Source organism: Globicephala melas, chromosome 15 (assembly GCF_963455315.2).
Source record: "Globicephala melas chromosome 15, mGloMel1.2, whole genome shotgun sequence".
NCBI classification, from domain to species: domain Eukaryota; kingdom Metazoa; phylum Chordata; class Mammalia; order Artiodactyla; family Delphinidae; genus Globicephala; species Globicephala melas.
In genome coordinates, this window is record NC_083328.1 from 40,384,106 (window position 1) to 40,402,714 (window position 18,609).

The 18,609-nt window shown below is 43.2% G+C and overlaps 1 protein-coding gene and 1 long non-coding RNA gene across 3 annotated transcripts in view; one reads left to right on the forward strand and one right to left on the reverse strand.

Annotated features, from left to right (window-relative positions):
• Positions 1-18,609, forward strand: part of RIN2 (Ras and Rab interactor 2) — a 219,763-nt gene that overhangs the window by 56,793 nt on the left and 144,361 nt on the right. The window lies entirely within an intron of this gene.
• Positions 1-18,609, reverse strand: part of LOC132593474 (uncharacterized) — a 43,321-nt gene that overhangs the window by 16,215 nt on the left and 8,497 nt on the right. The window contains exon 2 of the long non-coding RNA XR_009559033.1: positions 8,335-8,469. This is a non-coding gene — a long non-coding RNA (uncharacterized lncRNA). The remainder of the gene's footprint in view (positions 1-8,334; positions 8,470-18,609) is intronic.

An 18,609-nucleotide genomic window follows, 5' to 3' on the forward strand; every position in this document is an offset into this window, starting at 1 on the left:
CACAATTATAAATCCTGGATGCTAAAATACCACGTACATCTATTTGGATGAGAAGAATGAAGTTTTAATTATTGATGGTCACTATTGCTCATGCTAATATATGCATTCTTATGGCTACATAATTTTGACATAATTTAACTTGAAAGTACTTTGTGTGCCTTTAGTGTATTCTTTCTTCACAATGTACATTGTAAAAGGAAGTAGCTGTTTGCTCAGATACTTCTTAGCTTGGCCTAGGAACTTAGTAAACCGTGCTTTAAAATTAAAAGAAAAAATTCTAGTGATTGATAATGATCATTAGAATAGCTAACATATATTAAAGATGTACTATATTCCAGGCATTGCACTAAGAAGTCCTTTTCCATAGGTTATTTCATTGAATACCCACTTTACTGATGAGGAAACTAAGGCATAAGGAGACTAAGTCACTGCTCAAAGCCTCCCACTTAGTGAGTCCCTGGGAGGGGGGAACCCTTCCCTGTTTAAATAGTCACAGACGCATAGCAAGGAGATGTTGCTGATTGTTGGAGTTTCTTATCTTAAAATCAAAGCTGACTGATAATGAACATGGTAAGGAAGCAAAAGGTAGTGAAAATGTTCATGCTGTGAAATCTGGACACTGAGTTAAGTTGGATTTCCCCCCTGCGTAGCTGTTTGACCTCTGAGCAAAAGCGAGTGGATGGTAAGCGAATGAACCTGCTTTGTTCCCTTCCCTCCTAGCGGCTGGGTGAGCACTGACTGAGTTAGTAATTGTATAAACATGCTTTGAAAGCTGGACCTGAGCAGGGTCCTGCTTTAGGGGCCTGAACTAGGCTCCTTCCAGGTGACTCTTTCGGGATGAAACCTGGGGTAGAGAACAAAGCATCTAAGACTGTTTCCTATCACCACTTATCCAAAGGGATTATGTCTCCCTTTGGTTGAACATGAGATGATTTTAGATGGACCAAAGATAAATCTTTTTTGAGCTTAGGGATTTGTTTTAAGCTTATTTAAAATACATGTAACTAGTGCATCAAATTGTGATACCACCATGATTATTATTTAGGATGAGTTTAGATATATTTGGTTTTAAGTGAATTAATTTTAAAAGGTAAATAAATAATAGTAGACTATTCCATTTACATGGCAAAAATTACTGCAGGCAGACGTAGATTTTTGGGGTATCAAGTAACACTCAAGGGTCATCTAGGCCCTTGCCTTGCCCCCAGCCCTTCCACTGGCCTGTGGGCATCTTGCATTAGTAATTTTGTATTCTTTCCCATTAAGGGGGCTTCCAAAATAGAATAAGCCTCGGGCCCCCTAAAACCTGGGTCTGCCCCTGCCTGACTTGGACGTGGTAACAATTACAGGAGCCTCTTACAGAAGAGAGATTTTTGCAAGTTCTGGCTGTCAGGGACACAGTAGGGGCCAAGAAGAAGACAAATATGGTCTCTAACAGTTTTTTAAAACTGAACTCAGACATTAGTTACAAAAACTCAGGGGCCACCAATCATTTCCAGGTGGAGAGGACACGCAAAAGCCACCTTCCTAAAGCACCGAGGTCTCCTCACAGGCTGGGGTGGGTGTTGGGTTCTGATGGCATCACAGGGGCCCCCTTCTCCGGAGACCTGCTCTCAGTGACACTTAGGAGGACACACCTCACAGGGCAGGTCAAGCCACCTGCCTGACAGTAAAAGGCAGGCCCCTGCCTCCTGTGGGATAAGCGCGGTTCCGTTCACGCTACAGAGCTGCCCGTGGGGTCAGGCCAAGGCTAGACTTAGCTGCGAACACAGGCTTGCTGGGGTCTTTATCCTTCCCCTCTGCTTCTCTCGCTCCCAAAGACACTCCCAATAAGCCGTGTGCATCTGAATCCCCATCTCGACCTCTGCTTCTGGGGAACTTGGTCCAGGACTAAGCCTCTCTCAGCTCCAAATGCTTGAGCAGCCTGTGCTTGTCCTTCCCAGCAATCAGGGGCTCCCTCCTTCCAGGGCAGCCAATCCCGTTTGTAGGCAGCTCGGATCATCCGATGGGTCCTTCCTAGGCTGAGCCCAGCAGGCTGAACCTATTTGTAAGAAGACAGCCCGCCTGCCCCATCCTACCCTGCTTCTCAGTCTTCCCTGGGAAAACCTTCCCAGGCTGTCAGCTCATCTTTTTGTGGCCAGGATTCTGTTCACCTCACCTCAGTCCAGTGTGTCAGAATCCCACCCTTGGTGCCCACCAAAGCTGAGCTCCGCATTCTCAGTGAGAGCTGGGGACTCACGGAGCAGGACTTGCCGCAACGTAGAAACTGCCTCCCATGAGCCCAAATGCACGTCAGGGACTCGGGCATCTCCATCATTTTGCAGGAAGAGTCAATTCAATCCAGAGTCCCTTTCACGTGTGCTCCTGGCCCACAGCACCGTCCCCAGCATGTGCTCCATTAATGCTTTCTGTACCCCTGCTCACAGGAGTTCACATTTATTTCTACCAAATTTCATTTTGTGAACCTGTTGTCTCAGCCAGTTGAGTGGTATTTTGTATCCCAGTGATGTCACCTGGTCCCATGTTTCCAAAGCATGTTACAGACACCGCTAGAGATAGCCCAGAAGATTTTTAGGTGGTACTGAGATGAGCATTTTTTACACTTTTATTTCATTGTTCGTTTTAATTCTTATGAACTTAATTTATTATATAAAAATGTAATTAACACATCAAATGCATAGCTTCTTTTTTTTAAAATTTAAGTTTAAAATGAGTCAACTTAAAGAAAATCCTTAAGCCCATGTGGTGAGAATTATGAAGGCAGTTCACACAGGACTGATGTTTAGAAAACACTGGCTTAGAAGATTTACCATTTCTCTCAACTTTAAGCCATTTGTCAGTTTAACCTTGATGTACTCCTTATCCTAATTTAACTTTTTAAAAAACATCCTGAACAGAACGGTCATGGGAAGAAACTTGGGGCCTCCTCCCGTGTGATAGTGATTTATCAACTAGGGGCTCTGGGTGTGTGGACGTTTAACAGCTGTTTTGTCATCCTGTTACACACAATTTTCCATCTTGCTTAAAAGGTATCGTTACTTGTCAGCTCCTTTTTTGAAATTCAGATCCATGTCTAACGGGTTTTGACCATACCTAGTCCAACAGCCCTGCCAAAAACATAGCAAGTGTGAACAGCTATGAGCTGCTCTGAGCACCCCTGAGCTGACATAGCTTGTCTTTAGAAACCCAAGCTGACCCCCCCTGGGGATGAGCACTTTTGGCCAAAGATAGACCGTTTTGCCAGTAATCCCAGTTAGAGTCATGCGTAAGATGGCCCTGAAGCCCACATCTTCATAAGGAAGAGTCCAGTGCCTTCTCTGATTTTGAAACCAGGGGTCAACATTACGTACCCACCTTGTCTCAGCACCTCTTCAATTCCCTGTGAATGCTGGATGGTGACCACAAATTATGTCACGTGTATTTTAGTTTTAATCAGAGCCCGGCAGGTGGTCCCTCCAGGCTGGGAAATGGAGATGCCCATGGAACACCCAGATGCCCTCTTACAGTGGTGCCGTGGCCTTGAGGATCCAGTCCTGCTTGTTAATGCTGGCCTCCTCTTCCCAGCCCAGAAGTCTTACTTCTTTCTTTATTTGCTCCTGTCACGGGTATTAAACACTCCAATGGACAGGAGTTGAGTAGGTTTGTTTTCTTTTATTCTGCCACCAGTCAACCTTATCTTGTTCCAAAAACACCTTTAAAAAGTTCTTTGATGGTTTTCTTTAGCTTTATTTGCAAGACTCCCTTCCCTGGGTCTTAGGCTTGTAGACATCATTCATTTAGACCCGTCTCTGCCTCCGGAACCGTTCCTCGTAGTTTGTCCTTTCTAGCCGTGAGTTCACTGCAAAGTTGTCGGCGCAGACACAGCAGCTTGTTGGGATTCTTCTACCTCTTCACTAATGATTTGTGTTTGTGGTGTCAGAACCCCATTTTCAAGAACGTCTCACCTTAACTGAGAAGGAGGACTTTTTTTTAAGATTCCAACTCACCTTTCAACTTTTTGGAATCTCTGCTCAGAAATGACAGGATTCGGGTGGCACAGGGGTTAAGAATCCGCCTGCCAATGCAGGGGACACGGGTTTGAGCCCTAGTCCGGGAAGATCCCACACGCCTCAGAGCAACTAAGCCCGTGCACCACAACTACTGAAGCCTGCGTGCTCTAGGGCTCGTGTGCTGCAACTACTGAAGCCCGCACACCTAGAACCTGTGCTCCGCAACAAGAGAAGTCACAGCAATGAAAAGCCCGTGCACCGCAACAAAGGATGACCCCTGCTCGCTGCAGCTAGAGAAAGCCCACGCTCAGCAAAGAAGACCCAACGCAGCCAAAAACGAACTAAATTAATTAATTAATTTTTTAAAAAAAGAAAGAAAAAAGAAATTACGGGGTTCTCAGCCAGACTAGGTTTCTCATTCCTGGCCGTCGTGAACGTAAATGTGACGTGAGTGTCTTCCCTTGTGGTGCTGGTCACTTCCATTTCTCTCATCGCTTCCACTTCTCCCATCACTTCCTCCTTGTTAACTGGAAGTAAGTCAAGACCGGTGGCCCCTCCCACTACTTTCTCTAACTTCCGAGGCCTGGGTCTGTCAGTGAGTTGGGTCAAGGACGTGTCAGGCGCAGTTTTGATCACAATGACACTATGAGAATATGTGTGCACAGGTGAATCCCCACCAGTTCTGTCTTTGATGTTTCCTCCTGATTTCTGTAGCAGAAACACTCACTCATTTCCTGTGTTTGGCAGTGGCTGTAATATCCTGCTGCTACAGTAGCACTTTTCTCGATTCATCCCCATTTTTATCCAGCGTGAGAACTGGTACATAGATGCATAGATTTATTTGTTCTTTTTTTTTCTTATTAGTTAACTATTTTATACATGTTAGTGTATATATGTCAATCCCAATCTCCCAATTCATCCCACCCCCTCCTATCCCCCCTTGGTGTCCATACGTTTGTTCTCTACATCTGTGTGTCTATTTCTGCCTTGCAGACCGGTTCATCTGTACCAGTTTTCTAGGTTCCACATATATGTGTTAATATATGATATTTGTTTCTCCCTTTCTGACTTACTTCACTTTGTATGACAGTCTCTAGGTCCATCCACCTCACTACAAAATAACTCAATTTCTTTTCTTTTTACGGCTGAGTAATATTCCATTGTATATACGTACCACATGCTTTATTTGTTCTTGACTTCCAGAGACAGCTTACTGACTCTCCAAACCAACCCAACAAAACTCTATTCCTTATCAACAGAACATGACAGAGCACGCCCTCCTTTTGTTGTATTCTAATTAGAGTCTTGTTTCTTGTGGTCCTCCTGCCTCCTGTGACCTTTTGCCGAGCTGTCGTTGCCTCCACTGCCCCAGATCCAAATTGGCTTTTCCCTGACTCTGCTCCGTGTGGCAACCGGACTGACCCAACCAGCTACATTTCCTCGGGCTCCCTTTGCTAACTGGCTCCCCGCCGGGTTTGGCCGATGTGAGCACTGGTGGGTATTGGGATGGAAGGAAGAGAAAAACCAAGACAATTCACCAGCCTTGGTGTATTAGTGATTCAGATTTGTGCCTCCGCAAACTTACAGATTACCTGCGGTTATCACTGCAGCATAGTCATGTCTGCAAATGGCAGGCCCACGAACGCTAAGGGCTGTTGAAATGACCCGTCAGAGGATGCGAAGCAGCCACTGGAAAGAGCTTTGGGAAGAGTGCACAGGTAGATAACATCATGCCAGACATGCTAGGAAGCGGGAAGAGTAGATAAACAGGTCTGGAGACGCAGAGTTGTAGGGCAGGCAGTGCGGATTTGCTGGGAAGGACTTAGAACAGGAGGCATGATGGATAAAGTAGAACAAAACAGGTTGGGTCCAAAAGAGGTTGTAATTTCCTTTCCACTGTTGTCGGTGACAGGAAGTATATTGGTCAGAGTTTTTAGATGCATACAACTGAATCGCCCCTAGCTGGTTGATACAGGAAGAAATGTTGAGGAACAGAGCTCTCAGGCCCCTGCGCTCCATCAAGAAGTGGGTTGGGCTTCCCAGGTGACTCCCAGAAAGATACGACAGAATCAGCCTGCCAAGGGTCAGGAAGCTGGTGAGTCAGGGGACCCCTTCCCAGCTGCCACTCAGGCCACACCAGCTCTGCCTGGCTCCTGGCCCTGCCTCTACTCCTGCCCCCTTCCGTTCCCAGCAAAGCCTCCCTGGAGCCCTTCTGCTTGGCAGAACCTAGGTCACACGACTGCATCCCAGCAGCACGGAGGCCAGGAAGTGAGGGTTTGGTTGTTTGATTTTCTGCATTCTCCATTGGAAAGACAGGAATTATCTTGTAAGGTGTTATCGATGTGGGTAGTATGGTCAGAGGGGCATCCACAAAGGACAGGTGTCCACTTCAGGAAGGGACTTAATGTTTTAAAGGAAGGAGTAGAGCGTAATGTCCAGCTGCTGCAGCAAAACACCAGGGACTGGGTGGCTTATAGACAACAGAAATTTACTGCCCACAGTTCTGGAGGCTGGAAGTCTGAGGTCAGCGGCAGCGTGGTCAGGTGAGGCTCTTCCTGGTTGCAGATTTCTTTCGTGTCCTCACGTGGTGGGAGGGACTAGGGAGCTCTCTGAGGCCTCTTTGAAAAGGGTGCTAATCCTACTCATGTGGGCTGTGCTCTCATGACCTGAGCACCTCCCAAGAGTCCCATCTTCTAATTCCACCACCTTGGGTGTTAGGTTTTCAGCATGAATTTAGGGGGGGTGCACAGACATTCAGATACTGGAGATAGATTTTTCATTGTAAAATGTCATTTTGATGAGACCATTTGGTTTTTCAGCCAAGGCTAATCCTAACGATTGTGTATAAAGTCTGTGACTGCTGGCTTCTTTAGCTAGCATCACGTTTTATTTTGACTAGTTCTCTGAATCTAGGTTAGCAGTCCATTAGTTTTTTTTTGGTTTTTTTTTTTTGTTTTTTTTTTTTTTTTGCGGTACGTGGGCCTCTCACTGTTGTGGCCTCTCCTGTTGCGGAGCACAGGCTCCGGATGCGCAGGCTCAGCGGCCATGGTTCACGGGCCCAGCTGCTCCGTGGCATGTGGAATCTTCCCGGACTGGGGCACGAACCCGTGTCCCCTGCATCAGCAGGTGGACTCTCAACCACTGTGCCACCAGGGAAGCCCAGTCCATTAGTTTTTACACCAGGTCTCAAATCATTTTTTACTTACATAGCACAAGCCTGAAATCCTTTCCTGGTCCCTCTCTGCTACATCACTGGTGCACAGTTTGGTGAGTACCACCTGCTGCCTGAGGTGCAGCGCCCTCCCATGGCACATGGGGAACACTCTAGTGATGGAAGAGTCAGCCATGAACTCCAGCCCTCTGCAGAGTCATTTCCCACCCGGCTGTTAAATACAAGCAACTGTTTATCACAACCTACTCCACGCCGCTAATTCAGACTCCAGGACCCTAAACATGGTTTGGCTGGAATTTCCTGTTGCTGTGGAATAAAGCTTGTGCAGTTGCCCCATGATGGGTCTCTAAAACGAGTGAGGCGTCGGGACTTCCCTGGTGGTCCAGTGGTTAAGAATCTGCCTTCCAACAGACGGTAGAGAATGGACTTGAGGACACGGGGAGGGGGAAGAGTAAGCTGGGACAAAGTGAGAGAGTAGCATTGGCATATATACGCTACCAAATGTAAAATAGATAGCTAGTGGGAAGCAGCCACATAGCACAGGGAGATCAGCTCGGTGCTTTGTGACCACCTAGAGGGGTGGGATAAGGAGGGTGGGAGGGAGACGCAAGAGGGAGGAGATAGGGGGATATGTGTATATGTATAGCTGATTCACTTTGTTATAAAGCAGAAACTAACACACCATTGTAAAGCAATTATACTCCAATAAAGATGTTTAAAAAAAAAAAGAAAAGAATCTGCCTTCCATTGCAGGAGGGGGTGCGGGTTCGATTCCTGTTCAGGGAACTGAGATCCCACATGCTGCGGGGCAACTAAGCCCGTGTGCTCTAAGCCTGCGCTCTGCAGCAAAGATCCCGCATGCAGCAACTAAGACCTGATGCAGCCCAATAAATAAAATAAAATGAGTGAGGTGTCAACAGTGTGGTGGACTCTGTGGTGTGCCACCAGACCGTCTTCCAGGAGGGACTTGTCCCCCAGCTGTTGGACGTGCCCACCACCGGCAGCCCTCAATGTCAGCCCCTGCAGGGGTGCTTCAGCTGCAGACAGCACCATGGTCAGGGGAATAACCATGACCAGGGACTGATGGCCTCAGAGATACAAAAGCCCAGCCATCTCAGCCCAGCTCAGGACAGCTCTGCCCACCATTCTCGCTCCCCGTGGGGCTGGCCGTACCTGCACCGCGGCTGCTCTTCTCCCTCTGTGACTCCTGCTTTCTCCCCCTGGAGGCCACAGGCATTCGTCCCATGGATGCTTCTTCATAAACTTCTTGCCTCCTGGAGACCCCATCCTTCTTGCAATGACTAGCATCTGTAAGAAGCAGGTAAACAGAGGCCGAGTGCCACATTCCAAGCAAATGCTGTGCCCACCCAGGGCATTAAATGCTCCTTAGAAATGAAGAGCTGCCAGCTACTCTCAACCAGGTAACGTCCTGGTGCTTGGAAGTCGTTTTCATTCATTTAAAATCTCATTGTAAACTTTACGTTAAAAGAATAAAAACTGAAAAAGGCTGGACTCTAGTTAATTGTATGCATGGTGAAGTATATATTTAGGGGAGAATACAGATGTCTACAATTTCCTTTGAAATACACCAAAAATAAGATGGATTGATGGATGAGAAAGGGATGGATAGATGGATAAATACGTGATAAAATAAGTATTGTAAAATGTTAATGGTAGAATCTAGGCGGTGTGTATATGGGTGTTCACTGAAAAATTCTTTCGACTTTGTTTGATATTTTTATTATAAAATATTGGAAAAATAACTATGTATAACCTTCCTAGGAAGGGCAGACTGGGAAACTTGTATGAATTTATTTCAAAGATAAGGTTACGCCCATCTAGTACTGAAGATTATATCAGTATGGATTCCCTGATATTTTGAATTCATTATTTATTCAGCAAACATTCATTGAATGTATACTATGAACTTGTATATAGAGGAGATGTTCCAGGGAGGATAAAGAAATATAAGCGCTTTTTTCTGCAACTGTTATTACAGTAGATAAAACAAATACATAAAGAAAGTTAAATAATAATCTTTCATGTCATATCATCCTTGACATAGATTTTTTAATGTGTTTATTAGTTCCACTGTCAGATACCATGTCTGGCAATTGGTAATAATTAATCATGACAATGACAGCCACTTACACAGAGCTCACTGTGTGCCCGGCCCCGTTCCAAGGGCTTCACGTGTGCAGATTTCCAACTAAAGGGAACATGACTGACTGAGGGCCCAGCCGCTGTGCTCTGTAATCTGTCACCGAATTTCCCAGCCAGTGACTCACCCCAGCAGGGATACTGAGTCCGGCCCATTGCTGAGAGATGGGGGGCTCCTTTGATGGCCATCACTGCCTCCGTGACCCCTGGGGCCTCCCCAGCCTTCCTCAGGCTGCACAGTGTTCTAGGGTGTTCCTCTCCCCTCCCCCTTTCTCCCCTCCCTCCTTCACAGGGAGGAGACTTGCATCTCAGCCGGATGGCTCTCCCAGCCTCCCACAGGCATCCCTCTAAGACAGTCTTTGCACAGTTGATCCTGTCTGGGTATCTTCATCTCAGAGGACCTGCACTAACACTTCTGTCCTATGAGCAGTAGTGTTTTTATCTTCATTTTACATACGAGGAACCTGAGGGAAGTAACTTGCGAAGGTCATACAGCTGAGCTGGCATTCTGACCCGTGTCTCTGGCAACATCTTATTTCTAAGAAGATGATGCTCTAGGGTGGGTCTTGAATGTTAAAAGTTGGGAAGGCAGCATCTAGAGGTTATAACTGAGGAGGAGGAGGAGGAGGATGGTGATGGTGATGATGACAACTCGTGTATGAATGGTGCAGGCACTCTTCATCCAGTTTAATCCGCAGCAACCTTGCGCGTAGTATTATCTCCACCCACATCAAGCACCTGCTAAAAGGCAGAGCTGGCTCCTCCCCTGTGACTCTCCTTTGGGGTCTTACTCTTTTTTTTTTTTTTTTTTGGCATCTTTATTGGAGTATAATTGCTTTACAATGGTGTGTTAGTTCCTGCTTTATAACAAAGTGAATCAGTTATACGTATACATCTATCCCCATATCTCCTCCCTCCCACCTTCCCTATCCCACCCCTCTAGGTGGTCACAGAACACGGAGCTGATCTCCCTGTGCTATGCGGCTGCTTCCCACTAGCTATCTATTTTATGTTTGGTAGTGTAGGTATGTCCATGCCACTCTCTCACTTTGTCCCAGCTTACCCTTCCCCCTCCCCGTGTCCTCAAGTCCATCCTCTACGTCTGGGGTCTTATTCTTGACTTGATGTGCTGCCACACTGCTATGGAGAGATCTGGTATTTAGAACCTGCCCCTTTAAGACAGAAGGCGTGGAGGAGAACAGTGCTGGAGGGGATGTGCAGCTCTCACCCTGTGTGCTTGGTTTGTGGCACGGGGGCGGGGTGGGGGGGCCACTGATCTTACAGAAAGATACAGGTACAGTGTATAGTGTTTGAGGGCAAGGCCGGGCTTTCACGGGGAGTTCTGCTTCACCGAGGTAAGAAACTTGGTGCCTGGGGCCCCGGGGATGCAGAAGAAGACAGGTGGGCAGCAGAGGCAGGACTGGGGTTTGACCAGGCCCTCCAGATAACAAGCTGCCTGGGCCGCTCAGGTGCCCTGGACCGTTGGGCTTGGTTGTACAGCCCCTTTCTTCAGGTTTGGGGCCAGTGCATCAACCATGTCCTGTATTTTCTGCGTTCTGACGTATTAACAGCTGGGGCCTTGCTGACCCTCGATTTAGTAACATCCTAGAAATAGTCAACCACTCACCCCAGTGAGGGCACCTTTCAAATGCAAACCCACCCATCCAGAACCCACACCGCCACCACCCCCTTTATGGGCCTCTCCCAGCCTGGACCACTATCCCCCTGCCCTGATCACCCCAGGACCAGTCAGCAGACCACCTGGGACAGGCCTGTGTCCCAGAGCCCACTGAGCTAAATGTAAGCCTGCCTGCCCTTCTCACCCATGTCTTCCCCGTGGAAACCACAGTGAAGGCTCTTGTCACAATACCAAGGGGGAAAGCGGGGCGGTGGGATGAACTGGGAACTTGGGATTAATATAGACACACTACTGTATATAAAATAGATAACTAATGAGAACCAACTTTACAGCACAGAGAACTCTACTCAGTGCTCCGTGGTGACCTAAATGGGAAGGAAATCCAAAAAAGGGGAGATATATGTTTACGTGTAGCTGATTCACTTTGCTGTACAGTGAAACTAACACAGCATTGTAAAGCAACTATACTCCAATAAAATTAATTTTTAGAAAAAAGTCTCCTGCCACAGTTTCCCCCTTCCCTCTGCCTCCTCACCAACCATGGTGCTTCCCTGTGTGGCCCCCATGGTGACGGAAGCCAAGGGCGGCCCTTGCCAATCACTGATCTGTGTGTGAGCACCGTGCTGGGAACAGGCAGGTTGGGTCGGGCTGTCTGGCTGTCCAGGGCAACAGACAGGCCCCCTCATCCTGCACACCCAGAGGGAGATCTGAGCTCCACACCAAGCATGTTCAGGACAGACCATGGGTTGAAACGTGGCCACTTCCTGTTCCTGTGATGTCATTCTGTGATGTCATCCCATGATGTCATCATCCCGCACAATCTGTCCTGTGCTCTGCTGGGCAAAGTGGATTAAAGAATGAATGTATTCCCAACCACATGGATGGAACTTGAGGGCATTATGCTTAGGGAAATAAGTCAGACAGAGAAAGGCAAGTGCAGTATGATCTCATATGTGGAATCTAAAACAGAAACTAAAACCAAGGTCATAGAGGACAGATCGAGGCTGGAGGTGGGGTGTGGGGTGTGGGGAGCGGGTGAAGGGAGTCAAAAGGCACACACCTCCAGCTGTAAGTCATGGGATATAATATACTGCATGGCGACTGTAGTTAACGGTACTGTACTGCACATTTGAAAGATGATAAGAGGGTAGATCTTAGAAGTTCTCATCACAAGAAAAACATTCTGTAACTATGTATGGTGAGGCATGTGAACTAGACTTACTGTGATCATTCTGCAATATAAGCAAATACTGAATCCTTATGTTGTACAACTGAAACTGTTGTCATATGTCAATTAGACCTTAATTTTAAAAGACCACAATAAATTCGACCATAAGCACTAAAAAAGAAAATGGTGAATGCATTTAAATTCCTCACCATGATAACGCTGAGCGTAATAGATTTCCTACCCTCCCTCCCCATTTCTTTCTAGTTTCAGTTAAGTAAAATCAGAGTGAATTCTTGAGTGACTATTTCCTCAGAGCATCACACCAAAGCTAACAGGATTTACCCTCAACACTCAAATCAACAAGTTAAAAATCACGCTATGAAGAGATTTATAATTCTCGTTGTGTATCACCAGCTTGTTCTTCGGAAAAACTGAGCTGATTGAATTCAACTTCATTCCTTACAGTTATGTCAGTGTTTTAGTTGGAGTTACGTTAAATCTCTATTAAATTCAGGAGTACTGTCATCTGTAGTATTTTGGGACTGCCAACAAGGAGACCATGATTTCTCTCCCCGTTATTTAAATCTTTCTTCATTTTTTCCATTAGGGTTACATAATTTTAAATGGTTCTTGTTTATTGAATTATATAATTCTTTTCTATTTAATTTCTGTAGCTATTATGATGGGGGAAGATAGTGAGTTTCTACTCTGTTACTAAGATCAAATAATGCAATTGATTTTTCATTTATAAGTAACATCCTATAATTTTCCTGAACCTATTTCCTCAAAGAAATTTTTTGTTGATTTTTGTGCAACCCTAAGGTATGTAAATCATACCATTATGAAAACAACAGCAAATTATTAGACTCATAACCATGCAAGTAATAGATATTCATTTTAGAGGAATTGGAAGATATCAAAAGAGGATCATTATGGCCATCCCACCATTGTTATTGCTGTCACTTATCACTTGTCATTTGCAGGTACTTCCCTTAAAGCTCTACTTGTCCCCATTTTATGGATGTGGAAACTGAGCCTCAGAGAGGTGGAGTAACACAGAACATTGAACACACACACTCTCACAGACACGTTCACACCGTAACTTACAGTGCTGGGTTTTAACCCAGTTCTGACTGAGTCAAAAGCCTTTACATTTAATAGCAGCAAAAAAGGAAACACTTGGGAATGAATTTAACTCAGTTAACATGGGGAAATGTTCAAAGAAAATTAAAATACCTCAGGGGAAAATAAAGGCTCTGAGAAATCAACAAATTTGTGCCTTGTCTCTTTCCTAATTTTGGCTAATTTCATAAGTGAGAAACAGCCTTACATTGTCAGTTTTATTTGCATTTTTATTCCTAGGAAGTTTCAACATTTTCCAATTAACCACATATCTTTTCTAAACTGTGTTTTTTCATGCCTTTTTTTTTTCTGTTCATAACTTCTGCTAATTTCACCATTGGGAAATTTGACTTTTTACTGACTTATTTGAATTAATTATATATTATTTTTTGTCAAATTCCTAGCAAATGTTAAATCATCCTTTTACTTTGCCATTTAATTGTGTTCATGATGTGTGTTAATGTACAGATACTTTAATTATTTTTAAATATAATTACGTTTATCAGTCTTTTCCTTTTTGATTCCTTTGTTTGTTTTTCTTGGATTGGGGTGTATGCTGAGAATGGCCTTCCCCATCCAGAGATGAGATGGATGAATGCCTGTAATTTCATCTAGTTTTATTACTCGTTTATTTAATTCTATAATACATCTGAAATGCATTTTGAGTTGGGGGGGGCAAAAAAAGAAAGCACTTTATTTAGTTGCTAACACAGTCACTTCATAAAAATCAGGTCTTTTTTTTTTTTTTTTCTTTTTTACTCAAAAAATTTTCAGAGATTTTAGCTTGAAAATAAAATCACATCTTCTCTCATTTGGGAGGCTGTTCTGTTCTTCCTTTAGCGTGAAGATACTTTTGTTAGTTACCGTCTAACTTATTTTTAAACAGATTCTGCATTGTCAGTCTAAGACTGGTCTTATCATACGACACAGGGTGAGAGGTTGTGAGATGAGCTGGCCTTTGCTCCGTGTCTTGAGGAGCAGAGGTCTGCCCTGGACAAATAGACTAGATGCTATGGTTAATTAACTAGTTTCTTCAACCAAGTTGAACAGTGGCCCTAACTTTAATAAGACCATTCCTTTTCTTTTTACTCTTAAAAAATTGAGATATGATTCATATGTCATAAAATTCACCCTTTCAGAGCCTACGATTCCATGGCCTTCAGTATATTCAGAGTTTTGCAACCATGACCCCTATCTAATTCCACAATGTTTGCATCACCCTAAGAAGAAACCCCATAACCATAAGCAGTCACCCGCACTCCTCCTTCCTCCCAGCCACTAGCAACCATTAATTTACTGTCTTTCTCTATGGAGTTGCCTATTCTGGACAATTTTGTATAAATGGAATCATACAATATGTGACCTTTGTGTCTGTCCTCTTTCACTTAGCATAATATTTTCAAGGTTCATCAACGTTGTAGCATATATCAATACTTCATTCTTTTTTAGAGCTAAATAATATTGCAGTGTATGGATATACCACCCTGTTTATCCATTCATCAGCTGATGAACATTTAGGTTATTTCCACTATTTGACTACTATGAATAATACTGGTATATAGATTCACGTACAAGGTTTTGTGTGAATATGCACACAGGGTTTTCGGTTCTCTGCGGTATACCCAGGAGTGGAATTGATGGGTCAGAGGATAACTCTGTTTAGCTTTCTGAGGAATTGCTAAACTGTTTAGTATTGGCATCATTTTACAACCCCACCGGCAATGTGAGGGTTCTAATTTCTCCATATCCTCACCAACAATTGTTATTACCCCTCTTTTTGATTATAGCCATCCCAGTGTGTGTGAAGTGGTATCTCATTGTGATATTGATTTGCATTTCCCTAATGACTAACGATACTGAACATCTTTTCATGTGCTTATTGGCTATTTATATATATTCTTTGGAGAGATATCTATTCAGATCCTTTCCCCATTTTTTCATTGGGGTAGTTCTCTCTTTATTGTTGTAAGAATAAAACAAGTTCTTTATAAATTCTGGGTACAAGTCCATTATCAGATATATAATTTGTATTGTAGCTTTGTAGTAAGTTTTGAAACCGGGAAGTTTCAAATTCAAAGTTGAATCCTCCAACTGTGTTCTCTTCGAGAGTATTTTGGCCGTTCTGCAGTCTCTTTCACTTTAGGATCAGCTTGTCAATTTCTGAAAAAAAAAGGTTTTGAAAGCAATCGTGTTGAATATGTAGATCAATTTGGGGAGCACGGCCATCCTAATATCTTCCAATCCATGAACATGGAATGTCTTTCCATTTATTTATATCTTCCTTATGTCTCTCAATGATATTTTGTGGTTTTCACTGTTCAAGTCTTATACTTCTTTTGTTCAGTTTATTCCTAAGTATTTTGTTCTTTCTGATGCTATTGCAACTTGAGTTGTTTCTTAATTTCATTTTAATTGCTAGTGTATAGAAATACAATTAATTTCTGTTCACTGATCATCTGTCCTGCTAAACTTGTTTATTGGTTCTGGGTTTTTTTTGTGGATTCCTTAGGATTTCCTGTATACAAGGTCATGTCATCTGTGAATAAATATAATTTTACTTCTTCCTTCCTGATATGTAAGTTTTTTATTTCTTTTTCTTGCCTAATTGCCCTGGCTACAACCTCCAGTACAATGTTGAATAAAAGTGGCAAAAGCAGACATCCTTGTCTTGTTCTTGATCTTAAGGGGAAAGCTTTCGGTCTTTCACCATTAAGTATGATAGCTGTGGATTTTTCATAGCTGCTCTTTATCAGGTTGAGGAAGTTCCCTTAGAGTCCTAGTTTTTTAAGTGTTTTTTTTATCATGGATTAGATTTTATCAATTGCTTTTTTCTGCATCTATTGAGATGATCATGTGGTTTTGTCCTTTATTTATATGGTATATGACTGATTTTTTTCAACTTTATTGAGGTATAATTGACAAATAAAATTGTAAGATATTTAAAGTGTGCATCATGATGATTTGACGTATGTATACATTGTGAAAAGATTCCTTCCATGTAGTTAATTAACACATCCATCACCTCACGTTTCTTTTTTCCCCTTCCTTTGCATGAGAACATTTAAGTTCTACTCTCTTAGCAGATTTCAATCCTAGAATACAGTGATATTAACCATAGTCACCAGGTTATACGTTAGTTCCTCAGACCTGATTCATCTTTTTTTAAAAATAAATGTATTTATTTATGTATTTTTATTTTTGGCTGTGTTGGGTCTTCATTGCTGTGTGAGGGCTTTCTCTAGTTGCAGCGAGTGGGGGCTACTCTTCGTTGCAGTGCGTGGGCTTCTCATTGCCGTGGCTTCTCTTGTTGCGGGCTCTAGGCGTGTGGGCTTCAGTAGTTGTGACACATGGGCTCAGTAGTTGTGGCTCGCGGGCTCTAGAGTGCAAGCTCAGTAGTTGTGGCACATGGGCTTAGTTGTTCCGCGGCATGTGGGATCTTCCCGGACCAGGGCTCGAACCTGTGTCCCCTGCATTGGCAGGTGTATTCTTAACCACTGTGCCACCAAAGAATTCCCCCTTGATTCATCTTGTAGCTGAAAATTTGTACCCTTTTACCAACTGCTCCCTATTTCCTCCACCCCCCAGCCTCTGGAAACTAATTTTCTACTCTCTGTTTCTATGAGTTTGACTTTTTTAAGATCCCACATATAAGTGATACCATGCAGTATTTGTCATTCTCTGTCTGGCTTATTTCACATACCATAGTGCCCTTAAGGTGTTGTTGCAAACAGCAGGATTCCTTTCCTTCTTGTGACTGAATAATATCTCCTTTATCGATTCATCCATCAGTGGACACCTAGGTTGTGGTCATGTCCTGGCTATTGTGAATAATGCTGCAATGAACATGGGAGTGCAGATATTTCTTCAATATCCTGTTTTCATTTCCTTCAGGTTCATGCCCAAAAATGGGATTGCTGGATCATACAGTAGTTCTATTTTTTTTTTTAAGGAAACTTTATACTGTTTTTCGTAGTGGCTACACCAATTACATTCCCATCAGCAATGTATAAGGGTTACCATTTCTCCACATCCTTGCCAATACTTGTACACTGATTGATTTTATATGTTGAATTAACCTTGCATTCTGGAGATAAATCCCAGTTGGTCATGATGTTTAAACCTTTGTATATGTTGCTGGATTTGGTTTGCTTGTATTTTGCTGAGAATTTTGCACCTATATTCACAATGCATATTGGATTGTAGTTTTCTTTTCTTGTGATGACTTTGTCTGGTTTGGGTATCATATAATATGACCTTATGGAATAAGTTAGGTAGTGTTTCCTCCTCTTCTGTATTTTGGAAGAGTTTGTGAAGTATTGGTATTAATTTTTTAACAATTGGTGGGATTCATGAGTGAAGTCATCTAGTCCTGGGCTTTTCATTGTGGGAATTTTTTTTGTCTTTTTTTTTTTTTTTTTTTTGCGTTACGCGGGCCTCTCACTGTTGTGGCCTCTCCCGTTGCGGAGCACAGGCTCCGGACGCGCAGGCTCAGCGGCCATGGCTCACGGGCCCAGCCGCTCCGCGGCATGTGGGATCTTCCTGGACCAGGGCACGAACCCGTGTCCCCTGCATCGGCAGGCGGACTCTCAACCACTGCGCCACCAGGGAAGCCCTTTTTTGTCTTTTTAAAACTAATTCTACTTCTATCTCTTTTGAGTCAGTTTCAGTAGTTTGTGTCTTTCTAGGAATTTGTCCTTTCATCTAGGTTATTTAACTTGTTGGCATATAGTTGTTCATAGTATTCTCCTATAATTCTTTTTAATAATGTAAAGTAGATAGTAATGTCTTCTCTTTCATTCCTGATGTTAGTAATTTGAGGCTTCTTTCCTTTTTCTAATTCAGTCTACTTAAAGGTTTATCAATTTTGTTTATGTTTTAAAGAAACAACTTTCTCAACTTTTCTATTCTTTAATTTATTTATTTCCACTCTGATCTTTATTATTTCCTTCCTTCTGTCTGCTTTGGGTTTAATTTTCTATTTTAAAAAATGTCCTAAGGTGAAAGGTTATGTTATTGATTTGAAGTCTTAATGTCTTTTAAATATAACCATTTTACAACTGTAAATTTCCCTCTAAGCACTACCTTAGCTGCATCCCATAAATTTTGGTATGTTGTGTTTTTGTTTTCATTCATCTCAAAGTATTTTCTAATTTCCTTTTTAATTTCTTCTTTGATCCATTGGTTATTTGAGTGCATAGTTTAATTTCCACATACATGGAAATTTCCTAATTCTCCGGCAGTTGATTTATAATTTCATCTATTGTTGTCAGAGAACATGCTGTGTGTAATTTTAATCCTTTTGAATTTGTTGAGACTTGTTTTATGACCTAAGATATGATCTGTCTCGGAAAATATTCAC